Source organism: Anabrus simplex, chromosome 5 (assembly GCF_040414725.1).
Source record: "Anabrus simplex isolate iqAnaSimp1 chromosome 5, ASM4041472v1, whole genome shotgun sequence".
Taxonomy (NCBI): domain Eukaryota; kingdom Metazoa; phylum Arthropoda; class Insecta; order Orthoptera; family Tettigoniidae; genus Anabrus; species Anabrus simplex.
Window position 1 is genome coordinate 384,643,502 of NC_090269.1, and position 25,339 is coordinate 384,668,840.

The window sequence follows — 25,339 nt, forward strand, 5'->3', positions numbered from 1 at the left end:
AGTTAATAAATTAACCAATCGCTTATGAGGAAAAGACGCACCCCTGTCTTAAGACAGTGAATAATGGATTTTCCTAGGGAAAATTTACTCAGAAATTTCTACCTCTGAACACGTCGTGTGGAGAGTTACTCTAGCTTCAACTACGGACGGAAGAAGACGCACTTCGCTTGCTGAGGGAACTTCGTCATTCAGAGCCTACAACTGCAGTTCAGATATTTACGGATCCCACCTATAATTCGACAGATTTCAAAAGTTAAGTTTCTTTACCATCTTATCAAACATCGGTGTGAGTTTTGGACCTTGTGTTAGACGTGATTTTTAGTTTCAGCTTCACAAGAAATTCCACAGAAGAGATCACCGGTTCGAGTCCAAGTCAGGATGCCAGTCTTCTTTCTTGGTGAATGGTGTGATTTCCAGCGCGCCAGCATGTCTCCAATGCACGAGTAAAATGTAAGGCAGTCCAGGCAGGCGTGACCAGGATCGATGGTGCGTAATGTGATAATGCACTAGGTCATCAGCCGAGTTCTACAGCCGACAGTCACCACCAAGTAATATTTAAACTTTGTTATTCTTTCTTTCCTTTTGTAATGTAATTGTAATGACATAGCCTCTACTTATTTGTTTAGAAATTTTCTATTAGTTAGAATTTTTCCATCTCTTCTTTCTTGGTGATGGTAGATTGAGGATGTGTGAGTATTTGAACCTATTAGTTTGTTTGAGTGGATGTCTTCGAGAAGTGTTTCAACTGTCCCGAGTTCATTGTGGCAGGAGAAATAAATGTAAAATGACCTCAACGTTAAACTAGGACTATTTGAATATTTTTAGACTTAAAATGAAATCAAATGGGACAGTAACTTCGTGGATTCTATTATGTCAGAGTTCATTCTTCAATTATGCGACGTATGGTTGAATTTTGTGTGCAATAGAGTCATCTGAAATATTATTGTGCAGTAACTTCCGCACGTATGATCTTGCGCGGCCAGGGAAAATAATAATAATAATAATAATAATAAAAATAATTTAACTAAATTATCGCGTAAAAGAACACCTAAGGTCATGAGCATAATATTAGTTATTATTGAAAATGGTTGATGTGCGCTCATTTATTGTAATTTAGGCCTGGGATATGGCAGTATCTGACCGATACAATTTTTTATATATTTGTTGTGTTGTGATGATTAAGTTGACTGATAGATGGATATTATTGAATTCAGCAGTCGAGCTGTGCATCCATTAGTGAGTCGATTTAAGAATAGAATATGTTACTTGATGTAATTTCTTTGTGTGAGTGCAGATTAATCGAGAATCACAATTATAGTGGAGAAGTAAAAATAAATATCGTAGCTCATGAACCGCGTGCGCGGAATGTTAATTCTGGCCTATGTTTAAGCGATTTTATCGATGATTTTTGGATGATTTTGTGTTCGTAAATTCTCTCTGAACATCGTCGTATAACTGTGTTCCTTAATAAAGTGATAGTCATTGCTCTGTCACATTTCCAGTTGATGAGAGGAGGTCACCACGATAGTGTCATCATGAGAATAATTTTCCTAACTTTGTCTAAACATAAAAATTAATAGTCAAGGGCTAGCGTTCGTGTAAATATGTATATAATATTTCCGTGTATCTTTGTGTGAGTGTAGTGTGTGTGATTTGACTGTACTTTGCTTAATGTAAGTTTCCAATCCATATTTGTGATGATGCTCTTCGTTATTTCGTGAAATTTTTGGCCTAATTTCCGCCAACTTTAGTGGTTCACCATTTGAATGAATTTAAACCTTTAGTTAATTTTATTCAATTTTTAAGGAAGAATAGGATCTTATTTAACGAATACACATAAATGAGTATAGGCCATGTCAGTGGATTGAACTCACAAAAATTAAATTGTAAGCGTTGATTAATTAATTATTTCAATTAATGGATGAACATAGATTGACATGAGGTCAAGTTCCGAGCCATTATGTGAGAAGCAACTACTAAATAATTATAAAGTTGAGTTTATTAATTAATTTAAAGGTCAAGGAAGACGATTTAACCATAATTTTATGAGAGAAAATTTTTTATTTAATTTTCAAAGAGGAATGAAAATGATCATTTTCAAACTTGTTTAAAATCAAATCTATGAAGGAAGGAAGTTTATTTTCAAGTTATTAAATTATCAATGGGAGAGATCATCTCAAATCAATTATTATTAATTATTTAATTAATTTTCCACTAAAGTATAAATATTATACTTGCAGATTCAGCCCTTTTGCTGTTCGATTTTTCGATGAAGTGTCTATGTGACTACGACATAAAAGAAGACTAATCATATAAACAAAATACCTAGATTTTGTAAATTATTGTGAAGTTTATGAGGAGCAGTAGTTGTAATAAATGTATAAAACCTATTTAGCTTTCTCTCATTTGCCACTAGTTCATCATCTATCCCTGCACTTTAAAATTTTCGCACAGCCGATAAGCGAACGATCTACACCCTGGAGATCTTCGCTCACCGGCCGAGCTGAGCCCGGCATGACGGGTGCAATATTGACAGTAATTATTTCTTTGTTTTGTAAGTAAAATTGCAGTTACATATAATTACAAAATATGAACAACAAAACAACCAAAAATGATGAAGAAAATGTTAATAAAAATTATATAAGGGAGAATTAATTGAATGTCGCCTTTGATTTACTGAGGCGTGGCAGCGCACGCCGGGAATGACTCGCTAGTTTTAAATGTGATAGTCGTGAGTACTTCAGCGCGCTTATTCATACGGGCAGTTTACTTGGCACATAATCGTGATATTCTTCCCTAGATCTCAGCACAAGCACTTGCATACTTTCTAGTATTGTTATCATTAACGACGAACATATGGACTATCGCTGTATCATCTCCAGTTCATTTACGAGCTCTGTTCGTTGACATGTGGTAGTTTAACATTTGTATGTTTATGATAGGTATAGCGATCAATAATCAAACATTTCATGAAATGCAAAACGATTTAATATTTGGATGTTAGTAATTACCAGGATCTAATTAATTGTTCATGCTTTTAGTCTTTGTCAGTGTGTTATATTACATGATAGAAGATGGTGTAATCTATGCTAAGAATATACAGTACCTTGTCGTTATCTGAGGGCAGTATGGGGGAAATATGATCATGAGAGTTTCCAATTTGTTAAGATATTACAATTTCGTGGAGATATTCTATATAATGAACACCTTCGAAAAAATATTTTTGAGGTCAATGTTTAAGGGAGGAAGGTAGGTGGTTGTGGATGAAAGAACCCTTGCATATTGACATAACTGAAGTAGAGATCTTTATTGACTTTAAACAAACACTCTATATGGTGAAGGTCAGGTAAACATAGGATAAGGAAATAAAATTCCTGCTCACAGATGAAAAAGGCAGCACGCAATGATATCATCATAAAAAGCGAACTTAAAGGTAATTCCACCTGTCGTTCAGAGAAAATTATGTTAAGGATATACCAAGGAGTCAGATCTGAGGATTTGAATCTTAAGGGAAAAGTTAAAATGATCCTCATGATCTGCGATGAAAGACCCAAACTGCTACTGTGAGGCTGAAGTTTCGACACTTGGTAAGAAATCCAAACAAAACAATCGAGAGAATTCGTCACATTGCCCTCGTGAAACGTACTTCCGTGAAGGTAGGAGAGAAGATGCGCGGAAGGTCAAGGCTTATCAGGGATGTTTATCATTGTAATAATACTAATGTTAGAAACAATCAAGCTCTTTAAGCCTTTAGGATTTTTCAATCATGAAATTACCAACGTTTCGCTCCGGTGTAGCAGTGGGCACATCAGATAGAATGCTACACATTTCCAAGACGCCATTTATAGAAATGGAGGCACATGCTTCCAGTAGTGCACCGTTAATGCATTGTCCTACATAGGTGGCTTGCAGCGGTGTCTTAACGGGAACTAGCACCAGCGTCTTGGAAAGGTGTAGCATTCCAGCTGATGAGCCCACTGGTACACCGGGGCGAAACGCTGGTAACGTCACGATTGCAAAAAGCCTAAAGACAAAGAGACGAAATGCTTTTAATATTTGTACTCGTTGGAAATAATTGAGGTTTCCTTCTAGGAACCTTATTTTTAAAATAATAATGTTACATGTTTTACGACAAACTATCTACTTTTGTCGCTTTCGGAGACTACGTTGTGCCGGAAATTTGTCCATCAGTAATTAATGTACGTACCGGTAAATCTACTGTATTACCACTGAACTGAGTCAGGGTCGAAGTTGCCAATCTGGAGGGAAATGGCCAGCGCTCTACTGTCTCAGCTACTCACCATGGCGTTCGACTACTGGGGCGCAGTGTACAACGACCTGACTGCTACTCTTAACGACAAACTACAACGCGCGCAAAACGCCTGTGTTCGCTATATATGTGACCTACCTTACTTTGACCATGTTACACGCGCCTACGATGAACTCGGTTGGCTAAAACTCAAACAGCGCCGTAATCATCATGATGTATTGCACCCGTCAGATGAGTCTGATTGGCTAAATTTATTAATTATATTTAATAACTAATAGTAATAGTCAGGCAGGTTGAGACAATGGACAGCATTAGAATTTCCTAGTAACCAGTGCCTGAGAACAAAGCCTTGACAGAAGCCCACGCTTCTTTCCTTTGCTAAAAATAAATTGATATCTCTGGAACACCTGCTATTACGTCAGCTTTGGAAATTGCGCAGTAGTAATGGAAAAGTACTAGAAACAAATGAGATAGAAGATCAAGGTTAAAACTGCCTGAATTCCCTTGATTTGGAATAGACCCGTCCATACAGTTGAATAACGGAATGTGTGCTCCAATCAGATCACTGAATTCAAATATTTTCAAAAGTAGCGCGACAAAGTTGTATGTGGCTCATAAATAATCCAGGTCAGTAATTAATGAAGATTGTGTCACAATAGGATGTCAATAATTACGGAAATAATTCTTGACCAACTTAATGGCTTGTTGGAAACAGATTGAAGTATTTGCGTACTCAGATGTTGGGTAGCAACAGGAGTGGGAATCCCTTGCCAGCGCGGAGCATGGTTCGGCAGCGCAGGACGAGATATAGTCCAACTGACGCCAACTATATTGTGAGAGAAATTATGAACAGTTCAAAAATCACGATGCATCATGGTGGTAACAGGCAATTATGGAAATTTTATGTGCAAGGCATTTCATATTTTGAGTAACTTTATTTCGGAGCTAGCTAGCACTATTTTAATTGGGATTTTAGGTGTCAAAAATTGGTATTCGTACGCCGATAAGTGCGCCAAACATCCCCGAGAAGCAGCTTTCCGCTAGTCAGTCAGCATCCGGAGTCTCCTTGTGTCCAGACGTGTTTTAACTTCGCTCCGTATTCGGGTACAGTTGTATTGAGTTATGTGTATTCACCATTATATTTGAGATGGAATCAAGTTTTATAAATATATGCTGAGTCGAAAAGTGTTTGAAACCACCTTATTGAGTTGATTAACAGATTAACATAATTGATAAGTGTTCAAGCTACGCAGGGTTGAAGTGAGACTTGAAATTGTGCAGTAGTTACGTCAAGTATGAAACAGTTTGAATATGTAGCCCGAAGAAGAAGTTAGACATTCTAACATGAATGTAATCTGTAGTTGAGTGGAGAATATTTTGCTTGCTACTTTGAGTAGTTAGTTGGTGGTTGAAACGTTGTGTGGAGTGGAGACACTTTCACTATCTACAGAGATTTAGGTCAGGGGGAAGGCCAGGCTCTTTCCAGCTGCTTTGTTAATACAAAGGGAGTACAGATACCACGAAAGACTTCGCCGCATTAGAAGCAAACTTGAACTAGCGCACGGTACGTTAAATCATGCTTAAGTTACAAGATATTTGAGCACTGCGTGTGTTGTACGTATATTTTATGTGTTTAATGTTGAGTGTTATAACAAGTTGTTATATTTAGTATTATCATCAAGAGAAAACGTTTGTAATAGTGTTAATACGGGTGATAATTAGTATATAAGCAAATGTTGGATACAGGAAGAATGATGAATGGTGTTAATATGTCTTTCATGAGTCTGTAAAACAACATGGCTGCCTCAAGTCCTGGGTGATGCTGAAGTGCCAATAATGTGAGTACAAATCTCATATTTCTAATAGAATCTAAAGCTTTTCTTTGATAAAAATATATTGATGTAAATAAATATGCGAGTGACTGTAGTATAATAAGAAGACCCGAGAACACAGCCAGATTGTTAGGGTAATTCAGTTTATGATCAGTGTAGTTATTATTATTACTATTATTATTATTATTATTATTATTATTATTAATATCATGTGTGATATAGTTTGGAAGTACAATTTTATCTTTCAGTATCGACTAGTATATATTTATTTTGAGTAAATTATAATAAGCGGTTTTTGTATACTTGCGCTATTATTATTAGTAGTAGTAGTAGTATAATTGGACAGTTCTGCGGCCACCACCACCACCGGGCTCCCAGAGGCCTCCTCCACCACCACCACAGCCAGAGGCCTCCCAGAGGCCTCCTCCACCACCACCACAGCCAGAGGCCTCCCAGAGGTCTCCTCCACCACCCGCGGGAAATTTGAATTTGTAAACAAAGCCACGTGCTTTTAAACAGCTGTCATCGACAACAACACATCGCTAACCTCAGAACTGCCATCTTGACGGGCCTAAACCTCAGTGGTACCAACTTAACCTAACTAGCGCGAGGTAAAAAAAGCCACGTGTTTTTGACAGCCACGTGCTTTTTGACAGACAACAACGCATCGCTAACCTTAGTACTGCCATCTTGACGGGCCTAAACCTCAGTAGTACCAACTTAACCTAACTAGCGCGTGGTAAACAAAGCCACGTGCTTTTTGACAGCCACGTGCTTTTTTGACAGCTGTCATCAACCATCTTTAAACCACAGAGCACTGTGCTGCCCTCTTTATCGTAGTAGATGTAAAATTCGTCACCTGTCATCGGCAGTGCTGCCATCTTGGCGGGCCTAAACCATAGTGCTACCAACTTAACCTCACTAGCTCGAGATAAACAAATCCACGTGCTTTTTTGACAGCTGTCATCCGCCATTTTTAATCTATAGAGCACAGTGCTGCCCTCTTTAGCTACTTACCTTTGAAATGTGGTGGCGGATAATTTGAAAAATGCTTTTTGACAGCAGCCATCTTTGAGCACCGTGTTGCCCTCTTTAGCTAGATACCTTTGAAATGTGGTGGCAGACAATTCCACGTGACAGCAGCCATCTTTAATCAAGAGAGCACCGTGCTGCCCTCTATGTGGTGGCGGCAAATTTTACATGTTCTTGTTTGGAAACAAACTCACGTGCTTTTTGGACAGCCGTCATCCGCCATCTTTAATCAACAGAGCACAGTGCTGCCCTCTTTAGCTAGATACCTTTGAAATGTGGTGGCGGCAAATTCCACGTGCTCTTGTTTGGAAACAAAGCCATGTGCTTTTTTGACAGCTGTCATCCACCATCTTTAATCAACAGAGCACCATGCTGCTATCATGCGGGAAATTTCGTTAGCTGTCATCCGCCATCTTTAATCCACACAACACCGTGCTGCCCTCTTTAGCTAGATACCTTTGAAATATGGTGGTAGACAATTCCACGTGACAGCAGCCATCTTTGTGCACAGTGCTGCCCTCTTTGTGGTGGCGGCAAATTCCACGTACTCTACAAACTCACGTGCTTTTTTCTGAGAGCTGTCATCCGCCATCTTGCATCACAAACCTCAGTGCTGCACTCTTTAGCTAGATACCTTTGAAATGAGGCGGCGGCAATTTGAAAAATTCTACATTCTCTTGTTTGGAAACAAACCTATGCGCTGTCATCCACCATCTTTAAACCACAGAACACCGTGCTGCCCTCTTGCGTCAGCTGTCATCCGCCATCTTTAAACTACAGAGGACCGTGCCGCACTCTTGCGTCAGCTGTCATCCGCCATCATTAAACTACAGAGCACCGTACCGCACTCTTGCAGGCAATTCCGTCTGCTGTCATCCGTCATCTTTAATCAAGAGAGCGCAGTGCCACACTCTATGTGGTGGTGACAAATTCCACATTCGCCATCTTTAATCTACAGAGCGCCGCGCTGCACTCTGTGGTGGCGGACAATTTGAAAGCTGCCAAGAGAGCATCGTGCTGGTATCTTTATTCTTTGACATGTGGTGACGGATAATTTGAAAAATGCTTTTTGACTGCAGCCATCTTCGATCAACAGAGCACCGTGCTGTGCACTCTTTGTGGTAGCGGTAGACAATTTAAAAGAACATGTCAAAGAATACCTTTGTTCTAAGAAGATATTATAAGAGAAGTGATTAAGAATATAATCGAACACGGTTCTCGATACAACATATGATTAGAACATCGGTTGATGTGTTTACAACATATCTGGTGTATACCTTTGTTCTAAGAGAAAAAGTAAGACTAAAATTTTGAACAGCTTGCGTAAGACAGCAACTCTTATAACTTCCTTTACTTTGCAAAGGCATAGCTTTATCGAACATACAACGCAATCTTGCACATATCGCGTACCTACATGTTTATACTTGAACACATACTGCTGTTCATAGTTCGATATTGTAGAACACTGCATTGCAAGACTAGAATCAAACACTTTTGAGGAAAAAATTCTGTTCTCGACATACTTACCGAACTAGACGATACTATACTTACGAATCTGCTCATCACCTTCTTTCTTGCTTTTCTTCTATGAGTAATAAACAAAAACTCTATCTTGCAAATAAGGAGCGGTAGGAAGGTAATACCTAATCTAAAATAAAAGAATATGCCAATTCTACATTATTTATTTACATCTTGTATGTACAAGTTTTATCTCGAATCATTTTACCGTAGTGATGTTTGCGTACTTCTCGACGCAATTCTTGTATGTACAAGTTTAAACTTGCCGTACTACGCTCTCAGCGTACCTCTCCCTATCTTTATACAATATGTACAGTGAATTGTGATGTAAGACAGCTTAACGTAAGTACACACCTCTAGCATAATGTTTACACACACATCTGCTTTATGTAAAGTAGTACTGATCAATACTACTATGCCCCCAGGCTAGAGTGTTGGTAGAATTTGGAATGACAAACCGTTTGCAATCATCGCTATTAAGGGCTACCTTACTAATTAAATGAGTGTACAACTGGTGCTTCTTGCTTCTAATGACAGACATTTGCTTATGCAAAATAGGTAGATTACTTTTAATGCAATTGTTATAGTTTTCAAAACTTAGCTGATACTGAACGACATTCTTTTTAACCCCCTTCAATCTCTTTATTGTAATTCATTTAAGAGTTTTATGCAATATGACTTGGATTTAGTACCTACAAATGAATCGATAATATTCCCAGCACATTCATCTTTCATTTTACCTAGAACCTTTTTGTTCACTAGCGGTAGATGATATTGATTATTTGCAGGATAGTTACTTGTATCAAACATACCCAAGTCTGGCTTTATATCATTGTAATAGTCATCAGTTTTGATTTGATAAATAAACGAATCGGTATCTGCGTAGAGCAATTGCGCATTATGCGCGTACTTCTTCATCATATAATCGTAATGGAATTCATACATGAGTGTTTTAGCCAATTCAAGTACTGCAAAGCCGACGTAGGTAGGTTTGTCATACTTAACCTTAACACGATTCATCTGTATAATAACTAAATTCTCATGTATGATGGTGCAGCTGTTGAAATTTGGTTTACTTATTAAATAGTTAGCACCATACCTTTTCTTAATATTCTCCCAGTTTGTAATCAATTTTACATCAACGCGTTTGTCAACATTCTCCATAGTCTTACCAAACACACTGTTATTCATGAGCTTGTAGAAATCTTTTTCAAACTCGTTAACCGCATTCGTTCTTAAATTATTGTTCAGATCGATATATGGCTTTAGCCACGGTGACTGATTAAATTCTAGTACGCGATGAATTTTGGATAACTTCAAACCATGCTGCAAACACTGTTTTAAATTTCGGTAATGAATGATATACTTACATTTATCACACAAATTAGCAATGAGCATTTTCGTCGTTGATGCGATGTACGGGGACTTCATATTTTCAGGGCAGAACGGTAAGTCATTATGAGAAGTGTGTAACTCTTTAGGATACTGTAAGTCAACTTCGAGGAAATAGCCTTTATCAGCTTCATCGCCTAGGGCGTGCAGCTGTAAAGCATCAATTTCGCACTGCGTTAGCCAGCGGAAACCACTCACCGGTAGATGCAGACTCATCGCCCACCCATACTGATTATTAGCATCGAGATAAACGATATACTGAGATTCCTGACTAGAATCGAAACTCGGCATGTACTTATTATTTGCCTTGGAATACCGCCCGCTGCACTGACTTAGACCGCCTCGAATAGATGATTTTATAAAGTGCACCATATCAATATCGGTTAGCAGTTCCAAATTCACCTGCGTGTATTTTAACATCGCGTCCCAACTTAACCCAGGCGCAGTAGGTTTTCTTACAAACACAGCGAAAATTTTCAAAAACATCAGCTAACAAAAGTACATCTGTCTTTAAATATAAATCGGAGTATTCACCTAGCGTTTGAATGGGGAACTGCTCCCAGATATGTTGTGCATGTAAATAGTCATCATCACTAATATCCGCTGAATTCAGCGAGCTGTAAAAGGATTGTTTCGATGGTAAGGCACGTTCTTCGAGGCGTTCTAAGCAATCAAGATATTCATAACAAAAAACACCCTTACGCCGAAGTAAATTAAACTGCGCTTCTTCGGGAAAAACGCGTCGAATTTCCGTAAATTGTTCTGGCTGTAAATGACTTGAAAGTTTATCGAGGCTACTCGCCATAAAGCGAAACGAGTCAAGGAATCTCAGTTTTATAGAATGCTCCGCATCTACTTTTACAGACTTTGCAAACGCAATGTACCGCTCTTTATTCTGAGGGATTATATCTACTTTTTCATCTGAAGCTCCGAATTGTGAAATAATGAAATGAGAGTCGTAACCAGATAAGTTATGAAAAATTACAGGGATAAATTTAGAAACTCTATACTTAAGATTACAGCTATAATGAGCGGCACATCTGTAGAAACCAGTTAAATGATCATGATCAAAAACTTCAGGGTCATTTTCGGAAAATTCCCCATCACAAATGCTACACTTTGTAGCACGTTCATGATCATTTAACTGAATTTCGGTGAGTGGCTTCATAGGAATATTACTATTTAGAATACGACCAAGACGAACTGCATCACATTCAAGTCTTTCTAAAAATACTTTAGCAGCATCATGTCCTCGATACAGCTCTAACTTGTTAAGCGTACTATCATAACTACACTTGATGTAATACGCGAAGCTATACGGGACATGCATGTGCGTAGTATTAGTGAAAGAGTTGTCAGGATTAGGTGAGCATGCGTTGCATGGCCTGAGGATGGCTTCAAAGTCTGCATAAATCACGAACGGTACCCACATCTGCTTGTTAAAATTTGTAAATTTTAAAACATTATTGCCCGTAGTAGGTATCTCTGTACGTACGTGATTGCAGTCATTCTTGGAATGCTTCGTTAACTGATCTTCAGTTCTAAAATACTGCAAGCATCCATCACATAGCCACGTTTTACCATCATGTTTTGATGACTGACTACCAACAAGCCTACTCAGATTTTTAATCCAGCAAAAGTGGCTATTTTCACTGTTTTCCATATAGAGTAAGTTAACATGAGTACTCTTCTTATGACATGTATAATACAAAGAACCTACTACAGACTTTTTCTCTACACTATACACATTAATGCTAATGTTATTTAGTTCCTCAAAGCGCTTAATATCCTTTATCTGCACAGGAAATTCTATACTATCGAAATTTAGCTGCGTTGAATAGTTTGGATACGATGATGTTCTCTTAGCTACGTCTGATTTAGCAGGATTTAAAGCCGACATCACCGCCCATGCAAAACATGCTTCGTCATTGTTTTGGATGTTTACAACAGCTTTCCTTTGCTGAATCCATGTCGGCAGCTCGATGTGCGAAGATCCACGCACGGGATTGTACTTATTGATGTTAACTTCTAGATATATTATTTCAACTAAAGCCCACCCTGATTCCTTTTCCTGAAATTCCTCGCTCTTAGTTGAAATAATGTTAGAGACATCCCTAAGTACATCACCAAAATTAGTCGACTGACTTATGACAAAATTCGTCGTATTAAATGATTTAATGTCCGTTATTTCGGATTCATCCGTGCTTTTAATGTACAAGGCGAAAAGTTCAAAATTAACTTTAAATAAATTATGATTGGACAAAGATTTAGCAAGAAGCTGTTGTACATCCGGTTGAACACAATTTAAAAAGTTTGAAGTGCTCTGAAACTTCTGACTGGTGCGAATTCTGTAACTAGCAATCCTACTTTTAAATGCTGTAGTAATTTCCTCGCTGTTCGCGTTACTACCACTTCTACACGCATTATTTTTATGCGCATTACTCCGTAAGTGTCCCTGAAAATGCGAAGATGGTACATCGGTGTTACAGTGCTCGCAGTGAATAGTTTGAAGTTCATTTTTCCTAGGTTTTTTACTACTAGTACTTTCTACAGCTACATCGGTAGCTGCACGCTTTTTCCCTACTACTACCTGAGGGCAAGTAGATATTTGATGTACCTCTACTAAGTGAGCCTGGTATTGCTCTACATTAGCGAAATACACACCCCACAAACTTCACATAAAGCGGATGTTATGCTAGGGTGATTTACTTTTTATGTCGCGTAAGGGCATCTACCCTCGTAAACGATGCCTCACACTGCTCGCAGGTGAACGTATCAGACGCCTCACGATGTTTCGATTTTACATGACGCGCAAGGGCATCTCGTCTTGTAAAAGTTGCATCGCACTGCGAGCAGGGAAACATCTGAAAAGAGAACAACCAATAGAGATTAGCCTAAAGTTGCGATGTTCAACCTATAGAGGTCGGACATGACTGTGAGTTTGAAATTATACGATTAACCTCTTCTATGGCATGCGGATTAAAGAAAATAACTATTTATCAATAGACTAGTTACGATTTTTTAGAAGAAACCAAGTTTCAGCCTGTTGAGGTCAGACATAGCTTTGTGTGTGTGTTTGAAATTATAAAATTAACCTCGTCTATAGCATGAGGATTAGAGAGAACGACTATTTATCAATAGACTAAAAGTACGATGTTTTAGAAGCAACCAAGTTTCAGCCTGTTGAGGTCAGACATAGCTATGTGTGTGTTTGAATTTATAAAATTAACCTCGTCTATAGCATGAGGATTGAAGAGAACGACTATTTATCAATAGACTAAAGTTACGATGTTTTAGAAGAAACCAAGTTTCAGCCTGTTGAGGTCAGACATAGCTTTGTGTGTGTGTTTGAAATTATAAAATTAACCTCGTCTATAGCATGAGGATTGAAGAGAACGACTATTTATCAATAGACTAAAGTTACGATGTTCGGAAGAAACCAAGTTTCAGCCTGTTGAGGTCAGTCATAGCTATGTGTGTATGTTTGAAATTATAAAATTAACCTCGTCTATAGCATGAGGATTGAAGAGAATGACTATTTATCAATAGACTAAAGTTACGAGGTTTTAGAAGAAACCAAGTTTCAGCCTGTTCAGGTCAGACATAGCTATGTGTGTGTTTGCAATTATAAAATTAACCTCGTCTATAGCATGAGGATTGAAGAGAACGACTATTTATCAATAGACTAAAGTTACGATGTTTTACAAGAAACCAAGTTTCAGCCTGTTGAGGTCAGACATAGCTTTGTGTGTGTGTTTGAAATTATAAAATAACCTCGTCTATAGCATGAGGATTGGAGAGAACGACTATGTATCAATAGACTAAAGTTGATGTCCCCGTGAAAATTGGCGATCTTACGAATATTTTAACAAGTGGAAAGCAAAAATTTTATTGTCTGCTTGAAGCCGCAACACATCACTTGGGAAGTCGTGGCGAGCCGAGAACGAGTTTTTTTTTGTCGTTCAGAGGGGTGCGATACGTCATCAGCGAGACTGTGCCAAGGTTATAGCAAACCACGTGACTGCCTTCGCACGCGCGACCCAGCTTGTTTCTGGAATAGTCTGCGCAAATTAAAGGAGATCATCAGCCAATTACCGTTCTCGCTGAAGAACACACCTCCCTGGGCTAATTAGATAAAAGGCCTTGCTTCGAGTGAATCGCTCTCTTAATGCTTTACGCTCTTCTGAATGTTTGTTTCTTAATGCTTGTTCGCTGCGTGAGACATCACATCACCGGACCACGTGGAGAGAAAATTTTCAAGTCAAGTCGACGCCCGTTCTACCAGAATTTAGTCTGATAATTAGTGAATTCTGTGGAATAAAAACGCCTAGGAGCCAAGTTAAGTGTGACAGTGTAGACGAGCTGTTTATATTCTGCGTGTGCTTGTGCAAAATACTTAATTTTGTCATCTCAGTTACAGCTTGTGACCAGCAATCAACGGAAGACGTCTTGGAATTGAACGTCTCAAGATGAAGAATTCCGCAATCACCAACTTCATTTCATCGAGGGACATCCATCGCAGAGCCTCCATGGAGCTGTAAAAATGTAAGGCGTCTCTGGTAATGGGAAGGAGACTGGCCGGAGTATGCTGAAATAACGGACTGTCGACGGGAATCGAACTCTACAAAAACTTGAGTACCTTTTTAATTTAATTTATCTGTCCTATCTTTTGTACAACTAGAGATCTTTCTTCTTAAGTCGTAGATCTATCAGTTTGCTGTAGTTAGAAATATTTCATTTTCCTACTTCTTAAGGTGTCGCGGTAGACTAGGTACGTGTGAATGAAATTTTGGAATCTATTAGAGTAGACATGTAGGTTGTCTTTGAATGACTTCCCATGCTTAAGGAGCTTAAGTTTAATAATCACTGACCACACGATAAATCTACTTTCTTTGTAATATTGAAAGTTACCGGACGGAAAAATTTGCGTGTACATTTTGAGTGAATAGGGTCGAACCTAGTGTCTTTTAAAATCACTTGTTGGTTTTTATGATGAAGTCATCTAATTTTTCGATATTCCAGGAGAATCAGTAGATATAATAATCACTTAAATAATAATAATATTGACTAAAGATCGGGTAAAACAGATGTAAACGCTCGTGAGCCATAAAACTACTGTAGAGTTCCTAAATGTGAGATGGAATGTGCTCTGTTCATGAAGGGTCTGGAATATGGCCTATCCTGAGGGATATTTGTTGCACAATTGAGTAAATGATGAATTAGTGGTGATATTGATTTATTCTTGTGTATTTGGAGCGCAAGATAGATTATAATTTGTGGGGCACGTGTTTGCGAGTGTATTTCACAGGTAGGAAGTAAAAATAATGCGAGTAAGGCTCACGCTTGCGGTAAATTCAACCTGTAGCCCACATGATGGTAGTGCTTATGGATTTTACTAGAATCTTCCATTATAATCTCATGAATTAGATGAACTTGCACTGATATGTGAAATGTGTTTCTACCAAGTGATACCCATGACTTCGATCACTAGCCATCATTGATGTAGGAGAATTTCTGTACACGGATTATTCTGCTAGACATTACGCGTCCCGACCATTGATAAAAATCATAAATAAAATTGCCAAATCAGGATTCGATGTAAATAGTGTACATAAAAACGTGTTTCCCTAAGTGTGAATGTGTGTGTGTAAATGTGTATATTTCTCCTGTGCCATGTTGATTTCATTTAATTTTGATCTGGTCGCGCACTCGCTGTGACGCGGATCACATTCATCGTTGTGTGTTGCCTTAAGAAATAATTTCATGCCCTTAAGGGAAAGTTTAATTAAATTAAGTCAAGGAAGACTAGGAAGGAATTTAATTTTTTTTAATTAGCGAGATTTAAAAGGAAAGATCATCTCGTTACTTTGGGAAGGCACTCGATTTGTAAACAGAATTTATTTAACTAGCTCACACGTTGGTAATGTAAATTTCTAAAAATCTGAAATACTTTAAGATTAATTTGAATAGAAATGAAATGCAAAGATCAAAGGTAGAAATTTGTCAGCCGCATGATTGCTTTAAAACATTGTGAAAATAAGTCATTAATAATTAATTAAAAATCATTACTCTGAAATGCTAATGATGAACATTAGATAAATGATGCGGTGGAGAATTAATAAGAACACGATCGTGTGACAATGAAACAGGTTAATTGAATGATAAAATAATAATAATACTCAAGATAATAATTAATTAATTTTGAGAATTTTGGAAACAGTTTTTCTTTGCTACTGAAGTTCATGTTAGTGTCATTAATCAACATTAAATACTGTAAATGACTAATTCAGTTGTGTACACCGTAAAAACCACGTGTTGAGATTACTTTAAATTGGTGAAACTTGGAACACATGTTAATTTATTTAATTCTTTCAGTCAAATGTTTGGTTTAAAAAGGCAAGTGGCCTAATTACTTCTTTGGTTTCATTTACAGCACAGTAGAGCTGGAGATATGAACACGTGTCACTCTAAATCGAGGAAGAAATCCGATATTATGAAAGCTCTGTTATGTAAAGGAAAAATATCATCAAGAATATTTTGTTATTTGTCTGCTTATGTGAATAAATGTCAGAGTGTTGTTTTAATATTTCTTTTTATCCTGCTTGGTCATCAATCCTTAACAACCCATAAATGCCTCTAGAAAGTGATAGCCAACGATCGAACGGTCCACCTTGGGATTCCTCGCTGGATGGCTGGGCTTAGCTCGGGAAAAATGGGGGCATTACGATGTTTTAGAAGAAACCAAGTTTCAGCCTGTTGAGGACAGACATAGCTATGTGCCAGCTTAGCATTGGCCAGCAGGTATTCATCGCTGATCATGCAGAATTTAAAATGTCGCAACTTTTAAGCCCCGTAGTTAACGCCCTAATGAATGTTGGCACCCAAACTTGATGCCGACATCGTTTTCGATGTTCGGAAGAAACCAAGTTTCAGCCTGTTGAGGTCAGACATAGCTATGTGTGTGTTTGAAATTATAAAATTAACCTCGTCTATAGCATGAGGATTGAAGAAAACGACTATTTATCAATAGACTCAAGTTACGATGTTCTGAAGAAACCAAGTTTCAGCCTGTTGAGGACAGACATAGCTATGTGTGTGTGTTTGAAATTATAAGATTAACCTCGTCTATAGCATGAGGATTGAAGAGAACAACTATTTATGATTAGCTTAAAGTTACGATGTTCGGAAGAAACCAAGTTTCAACGAATAGAGGTCAGACATACTTTAAAATCTTCGCGCTGCAAACTGTTACTCGGATGAATAAAATGCGTACGTTCAAGGCTGAAACTCGAATGATAGTATTCTAGTTGTACCTAAAATGAAAAGAACAAACATATATGAATGTAGTGTTGGGTACATCAGCTAACCTAGCTATCTTTACAACTCAAAGTTCGAAAACATACCTTAAAAATGCACGTGCTGCAGACTGTTACTCGGATGAATAAAATGCGTACTTTCAAGCCTGTAACTCGAATGATAATATTCTAGTTGTACCTAAAAAAAGAAAACAAACATATATGAATGTAGATGTCTATTACCTAGCGTAGAAGTTGCTTTGCAAACAATAACTAACAGTTCTGACTTACCTTAAGATAAAGGTTGAAGAATAATATTCACAGCAGACAGTACTTAGACGGGAGATGTGTACGTAATAAACGCATACAGAGAACTGTGAGCGCCTCACGCAGACTGCAGCGAGTAAATATGCTGCTTGTTACCAAGCGGATGTGAAAGTCGCTGACAACTGCAGTACAGTTGGAACTAAATGTTTATGCAACAAGAGCTCTCCTGAATGCCTTACGCTGAGTTCTGCAGGCTGATGTATTTAAGCCGGGATCGAGCCTGCTGTTGATGCCGAGGTGTCAGAATTTAAGAGTTCTGCCGCGGATCGAGCCTTGGAAAGTTAGCACGCGATCCTCGACTTCTGGACTTAAACGGGAGGGTACTAAGCTACATCCGCGGTATTCCTTACCTGTAGGTACTTAAAGGTATTGAGCTAAAACTACATTTAGCTAGATCATGTAATTACACGTTATGACGATCACGCAGGCCCCTCGCCTAGCATTTGCTATTTTTACGGCTTCCAACAGTAGGTGTTCGAACCCGCTATCTTCCGAAGTAGCGAGAATGATTGCGGGTACAAGAGTGTGGAGGGTGATTCATTTGTCGGATGGAGGTGTTAAGCCTTGTGCAGGCTTCTTCGGTAGGAGTAGGCTATGTGCCGGTACCGGGACATCTAGTTATAAAACCCGCTACAACTGATTTGTCGCGTATACTGCGATTTAAAATCCTAGTCAGGAAGGGTATCCGGTCGTAAAACTATGGTGTATGATCTAAGAGGCGGGGTGTGCAAAAAAGCCAGCATTAAGTAAGGGCTGTTGATAGGGGGCGTTAAGCCTTGTGCAGACTCCTTCGAAAATGATTGTGAGTACAAGACGTTGATGGTGATTCATCTGTCGGATGGAGGCAATAAGCCTTGTGTAGGCTTCTTCGGTAGGAGTAGGCTATGTGCCGGTACCGGGATATCTAGTTATAAAACCCGCTATAACAAATTTATCGCGTATGCTGCGATTTAAAATCCTAGTCAGGAAGAGTAACCGGTCGTAAAACTATGGTGTATGATCTAAGAGGCGGGGTGTGCAAAAAGCCAGCATTAAGTAAGGGCTGTTGCTGGGGGCGTTAAACCTTGTGCAGGCTCCCCAAAACTGATTGTGAGTACAAGATGTTGAGGGTGATTCATCTGTCGGATGGAGGTGTTAAGCCTTGTGCAGGCATCTTCGGTAGGAGTAGGCTATGTGCTGGCACCGAGTTTTACCCTCTCCCTACGGTAGTATATTACATTCTTAGGCAGTTTCGAGGGTGTGCAAAAAAGCCAGTATTAAGTAAGGGCTGTTGATGGGGGTGTTAAACCTTGCAGAGGCTCCTTCAACAGGAGAAGCCTACATGCCGGAGCCGTGCAGGCTCTTTCGATAGGGGTAGGCTATATGCTGGTACTGTGTTTTAACCTCTCCGTACAATCATAATCTTTTATGTTAGGAACTTACACGAGCTAAATGCTACTCAGCTAAGAAGACGTTCCGTGAGTTACAAGTAGCTTATCAGCACGCAGTGTCCCCGTTCAAGGTTAGTGCAGCCGGAAGATGCGTGTACAATTTCAGTCAACACATGCATTGCGCACCTCGCTCTGATGACTGCGCCGATACAACTTCAAAGTTAGTGTTCTATGCGGTAGAATAAAGAATGTAACCCATAGCATGCTGCTAAAGCTTAACACTGTAAATGTTTGGAGCACTTGTTTTACAGCTAGATGTAGTTCCTAACGTAACAAGACCGGGATTAAAAATATGTCTTACAGCCGAGTACCCCCTTCCATAACATGAGATTTTAAATCGCAAGTATCTGTTTTACGGCCGGTTGCCCTTCCTGACGCGATATTTTAAATCACAAGAATCTGTTTTACAACAGGATGCCCTTCTAGGATTTTAAATAGCAGTATCTAGCCTCTTAAATCATACAGTATTGTTTTAAGGTCGGTTGCCCTTCCTGACGTGAGATTTTAAATCACCAGAATCTGTTTTACAACTGGATGCCCTTCTAGGATTTTAAATAGCAGTATCTAGCCTCTTACATCATACACTATTGTTTTCGACCGGTTGCCCTTCCTGACGTCATAAGAACTGGGATTAAGAATCTGTTTTACAACTAGTTGCTCTTTTTAACACGAGAATCGGGGTTTTACAGCTAGATGCTCAAAGCAGTATCTAGCCTCTTACATCATACACTATTGTTTCACGGTATAGCCGGTTGCCCTTCCTGACACGAGATTTTAAATCACAAGAATCTGTTTTACAACTGGTTGCCCTTCCTGACGCAAAACTGGCAGTATCTAGCCTCTTACATCATACACTATTGTTTTCGACCGGTTGCCCTTACTGACGTCATAAGAACTGGGATTAAGAATCTGTTTTACAACTAGTTGCTCTTTTTAACACGAGAATCGGGGTTTTACAGCTAGATGCTCAAAGCAGTATCTAGCCTCTTACATCATACACTATTGTTTCTCGGTATGGCCGGTTGCCCTTCCTGACGCTGAAAGACCAGGATTTAGCCAGTTACCCTTCCTGATACAACAAGACTAGGATTTATTTTTTTAGACTGCACTTGGCTAGAAATAGCCACACGGAATTATTATATAGAAAGAGAATTACCGGCTCCTACAGTTTGGTTTAGTGTGCTTGCCTCTCATCCGGCAGTCTCGGGTTCGATTCTCTTGGGATTAAAAATATGTTTTACAGCAGAGTGCCCTCCCCCTCCTGACGTAAGAGTTTAAATAGCAAGAATATGTTTTACGACCGGTTGCCCTTCCTAACGCTGAAAGACCGGGATTTAGCCAGTTACCCTTCCTGATACAACAACTCTAGGATTTATTTTTTAGACTGCACTTGACTAGAAATAGCCACACGAAATTATTATATAGAAAGAGAATTGCTGGGCGGATGACAGCTGACGCAAGACTGCGGCACGGTGCTCTGTAGTTTAAAAATGGCGGATGACAGCTGACGCAAGAGGGCAGCACGGTGTTCTGTGGTTTAAAGATGGTGGATGACAGCGCATAGGTTTGTTTCCAAACAAGAGAATGTAGAATTTTTCAAATTGCCGCCGCCACATTTCAAAAGTACCTAGCTAAAGAGTGCAGCACTGAGGTTTGTAATGCAAGATGGCGGATGACAGCTGTCAGAAAAAAGCACGTGAGTTTGTAGAGTACGTGGAATTTGCCGCCACCTCAAAGAGGGAAGCACTGTGCTCAAAGATGGCTGCTGTCACGTGGAATTGTCTACCACCACATTTCAAAGGTATCTAGCTAAAGAGGGCAGCACTGTGTTGTGTGGATTAAAGATGGCGGATGACAGCTGACGAAATTTCCCGCATGATAGCAGCATGGTGCTCTGTTGATTAAAGATGGTGGATGACAGCTGTCAAAAAAGCACATGGCTTTGTTTCCAAACAAGAGCACGTGGAATTTGCCGCCACCACATTTCAAAGGTATCTAGCTAAAGAGGGCAGTACTGTGCTCTGTTGATTAAAGATGGCGGATGACGGCTGTCAAAAAAGAGCGTGAGTTTGTTTCCAAACAAGAGCATGTAGAATTTGCCGCCACCACATAGAGGGCAGCACGGTGCCCTCTTGATTAAAGATGGCTGCTGTCACGTGGAATTGTCTGCCACCACATTTCAAAGGTATCTAGCTAAAGAGGGCAGCACGGTGCTCAAAGATGGCTGCTGTCAAAAAGCATTTTTCAAATTATCCGCCACCACATTTCAAAGGTAAGTAGCTAAAGAGGGCAGCACTGTGCTCTATAGATTAAAGATGGCGGATGACAGCTGTCAAAAAAGCACGTGGATTTGTTTATCTCGAGCTAGTGAGGTTAAGTTGGTAGCACTATGGTTTAGGCCCGCCAAGATGGCAGCACTGCCGATGACAGGTGACGAATTTTACATCTACTACGATAAAGAGGGCAGCACAGTGCTCTGTGGTTTAAAGATGGCGGATGACAGCTGTCAAAAAAGCACGTGGCTGTCAAAAAGCACGTGGCTTTGTTTACCACGCGCTAGTTAGGTTAAGTTGGTACTACTGAGGTTTAGGCCCGTCAAGATGGCAGTACTAAGGTTAGCGATGCGTTGTTGTCTGTCAAAAAGCACGTGGCTGTCAAAAACACGTGGCTTTGTTTACCTCGCGCCAGTTAGGTTAAGTTGGTACCACTGAGGTTTAGGCCCGTCAAGATGGCAGTACTGAGGTTAGCGATGCGTTGTTGTCGATGACAGCTGTCAAAAAGCACGTGGCTTTGTTTACAAATTCAAATTTCCCGCGGGTGGTGGAGGAGACCTCTGGGAGGCCTCTGGCTGTGGTGGTGGTGGTGGTGGAGGAGGCCTCTGGGAGCCCGGTGGTGGTGGTGGCCGCAGAACTGTCCAATTATACTACTATTAGTATTATTGGTACTTCATTTATGGAGATATTTTTATTTGTTTAATGCAGACGTAGACACCATGGTAGATGAGTGATGAAGTGAATTAATGAGGAAACCATATCTATATGATAGTTATTGTCGAAAATTCTGGTTGGTCGACAGTAACACATATATATACGTATATATTTTTTGTTGCTATGGCAAGTACCATAATTAAACAGCTGGGTGTACAGTACTAATAATTAATTTTGGTTCAGGTAATTGAAGTGCTGTTGAGCAATAGGCACGATATTGGGTGACAGTAAAATTGTTTGAGATGTTCGAAGGTCCATATTTATGATCATATAGTGATACATGATGTTATTTGCTGAAGAGAAGTATAAAATAAAAGAATATGGTAAACATATTCTCTAGTTTGACTGGAAATGAAGGTATCCAGCGTGATAGCTGAGATTTAAATGAATTTATGCAGAATGAAGTGGAAATGACTCCATAAATGAAAAATGTAGTGGGAAAATAAGCCAGTCAAAGATGATGTATGATTTAGAAGGACCAAATGATACTTATACTACTTCAACTGTGACACAATATCGTTTACTAAGATAAAAGTTATCGTACGCGTTTGAGTGCCATTTTAATATTATGTTGGCAACATTGAACACCCAACTGAGCTGTTATGAATGCTCACTAGTAGGAACTACTTTCGTTGGTTACAACAAATGATTATTATTATTATTAAAATATATATTTATTTTTTCTTGCCTCTTATTAGCAATCATTAGGTGCATTTTTACTTGTCTGTATACTGTCAGGGTATTCTATTGTGTGTGGACCACAGTAATAATTGTTCTGAGTTTTGGTCAGTTTTCAGCGAATTAAAAACACTTGGACGCTGAAATAAACCAATAATTTGGTATGAGGATTTGTCAATGTATATTTTTGTATATATTAGCACTAATTTATGCATTAGGTTATTGTTTCTGGCTGTGTTACCTCGCGTGGTGTATATAGTAGAAATTTAGAATATATTTTATTTTTAAGTGGGAGAGTATATTTTTCTCCGGAATAGTTTAAGGTAACTAGGAAAAGGACACTCGCATCAATGAAAAGCAAAGTTTTAGATTCTCGTACAGCAACAACCAAGGTCCGTCGCTTGAGTTACATGTTACCAAATTCAAAGGTTTAAAATTATTGTTTAGTGTACCTGGAAAGAGGATATTTAAAATTATAAGTTCCATATGGGAAGTCAGTAACAGTTTTATTCAGATCAAGGTTATTATTATTATTAATATTACAAAACCTGTTTTGGAAAAATGATGTTTACGCCTTTACACAGTGAATCAGGTATTTCGTTAAATTATAATCTATCCTGGCAAATATTGTTTATAGATGAAGAAAATTTCAGTAAGCTCTATTAATAAAATTTAGATTACCAATGGTATGGATTATGGTAAAATGAATGTTCTAAGGTAACAGACACAAATACATTATGGTTTATTAGGATGATGGATCAATAGTAACTGTATTTCTATGTCAGGTTAAAATATTATTATTATTATTATTATTATTATTATTATTATTCTTATTATTATTATTGGTTCTTATTATTTAATATCTTACCAGAGTAATTCACAGGCTATTTGGAAGGCCTAATGAGTATAATATTAATCATTTGAGATAGTCAATTGTGGATTTAATGATTAATTCAATATTAACATTTTTATATTTTTTTATCCAATTTATCTACGGTTTGGATATCAACAGTATTGAATTTTGGTATACAATTATTAATGTTCTTAAGGATTTATTTATAGATAGCCAATAAAAATATTCATTAAATTATATTATTATTATTATTATTATTGCAACATTATTACTATTTCAATGCGTTGCAAATTCATTTGATATCATGAGGTTGGAAGATTGGGTCATAACATAAATGATTTATAATGGTCAGCTACGTAATTAATTAATTAATTAATTAATTAATTAATTAATTAATTAATTAATTTGATTAAAATTTAATTACTTAAAAATAAAAATAATATTTTTTTACAATAACTTCTTGTATGTCAGTAACTTACTTTTTTAAATTTGGGGAGTTATTAATAATATTTCTGGACTATGATTTACGGAGAATCATCATATTATTTCTGTTATTATTATTATTATTATTACTATTTTATCACATTTTCATTTTGCTTTCCAAAACCTTATATTGGCATTTGTGATGTGTTGTGGAGACATTTATGAGTTCTTTTAAACAGTTTACAATGCGTTTCAGTGATATAAAATTTTCTTAATTAATTAATATCAACCTTTTATTTATTTAAATATCTTAGAAGTATTTGTTATTATTATTTCGAGTGATGACAAATAGTATTCCGAAGATTAACTTGTGTTAGCCACATTTAATTGCATTCACATCGGTATTATTATTATTATTATTATTATTATTATTATTATTATTATTATTATTATTATTATTATTGTTATTATTATTATTATTATTATTATCAAATATTCTTATTATTGTTATTACTGTTATTTGTTGATCCACATGTTATATAAACGCTACTATCCTAGTAATGTGTACAGTTACACTGATATCAAGGAATTGGATGTACATATCTGGAAATTATTTGATATAAAAATTAAATAATTAATTACAAATATTTTTTTTGAAATTAATTCATATGAAGTGGTAATGTGTGTTATTAAGAAAGATTTTAATTTGTACAATCTCCTAATGTAATGACTTGCTATTAGCAAAATTTATTTCACATTTTTTTAAAGTTATCTTCACTTTTTTTTTTCTTATTTTATCAATAAATTTTATATACACATTTAAATTGAAATCAGTCTGTGTCATAATTATCATAGTGAATAGTTTTCCTTATGCACTATCCCTATGCATCCCTATTCGACGACGGGGGACTGATCGCGCCTGAGCAGAGGATCTCGCATACCTTCGGTAAGTTTTTTTTTTTTTTTTTTTTTTTTTTAGGGCAGTCGAGGCAACATTTGACATCCAGTCAATACCGAAGGAGCTCTGCAAGGGTGCAGTATGCCTTCTTCATCGAATTCTCTCCTCATGCTCACCTCCCTACTTGTAAAGTCAATTTCACCACCTCTCATCCAATCACAGTTTCGGAACACGGACAAAATCTGATACACGCTTATCTATTCCACCTCACGGCACCAGACGATACTCAAACTCATTTGTTATTTCCTCGGCACGACAATGGAATACACTACCCGTCTCTGTCAGAGGAGCCTCACCTGCTAGTTCTAGGCAACCTTGTCACCGATACCAACTAAGTAATGGAT